Source organism: Chinchilla lanigera, unplaced genomic scaffold, assembly GCF_000276665.1.
Source record: "Chinchilla lanigera isolate Chin_1 unplaced genomic scaffold, ChiLan1.0 scaffold00144, whole genome shotgun sequence".
Lineage (NCBI taxonomy): Eukaryota > Metazoa > Chordata > Mammalia > Rodentia > Chinchillidae > Chinchilla > Chinchilla lanigera.
In genome coordinates, this window is record NW_004955545.1 from 2470123 (window position 1) to 2471253 (window position 1131).

At 41.2% G+C, this 1131-nt stretch overlaps 1 pseudogene; it reads right to left on the reverse strand.

Annotated features, from left to right (window-relative positions):
* Positions 1–554: 554 nt before the first annotated feature.
* Positions 555–1131, reverse strand: LOC102024054 (annotated as a pseudogene).

Below are 1131 nucleotides of genomic sequence, written 5' to 3' on the forward strand. Positions count from 1 at the left end.
ATCCTCCTGCCTCAGCCTCCCCAGTGCTGGGATTACAGGCATGCACCACCATTCCCGGCTCATTGATTCTTTGTATTGTTTTCTTAGTCAATTACATTAATTTCTGCTTTGATCTTTATAATTTCCTTTGTTGTACAAGCTTTGGGCTTGACTTGTTCTTTATTTTCTGGAAGCTTGTAGTTCAACATTAGGCTATTTGCTTGCGCTGACTCTGTTTTTCTGATGTCGTAATTCACCACTATAAGTTTCCCTTGTAGGACTGCTTTCATTGCATCCCATAAGTTCTGGTATGTTGTACTGGCATTATTGTTTAATTGTAGAAACTGTCTAATTTCTTCTTTCATTTTATCTGTGATCTATTTGTTATTCAGGAGGGTGTTATTTAATTTTCATGTGTTTATGAAGCTTTGTAGTGTCTTTTGCCATTTATTTCCACTTGCCATTTATTGAGGACATTGCGCAATAGTCTGATAATGTAAATCGGATAATTTCAATTCCTTTGCATTTACTTAAGTATATATATTTTTTCTGCAATGATTTATTCAACACGGGGCTCAGTCCTTCTTGGCAGCTGCCTTCCTCATGGCAGCCAGTATGTTGCTCAGCTCCTCGCGCTTCCTTCTTTTCTTGATGAACTGAGGGCCTGTTTGTCCTTGGAGACCTTGAGCAGCTCCAAAGTGCGTTGCTCGCTTGTAGGGGGTGAAGCTACACACCTCCTGGGTCATGTCCCGCTCAAACCTGCTGTGCTCGGTGAGGTGTCTGTGGCAGCAGCTGTGCTTCATTTTTCTCACGTTCTTTGTCAGCTTGTGGCCCTTGTTGAGGCCCACGGCCATAGGATAGCACAGAGCCAAGGCTGCGGCTCTTCAATGGAACAGCTCTTCAGTGGAAGCTACTTAAGTATATTCTGTGAACCAGTATGTGATTATTTTGTAATAGTCCCATGTGCACCTGAGAATAGTGTATATTCTGACACTGTGGAGTGGAACACTCTGTATGCATCTACTAAGTCCACTTGTTCAAAAGTTTGTTTCTGAGGAAAAAAAAAGTTTGTTTTAATTCTGATATTTCTCTGTTGATTCTTTGTCTAGGTGATCTGTCTATTTGTGACAATGATGTATTGAGGTCCCCCAT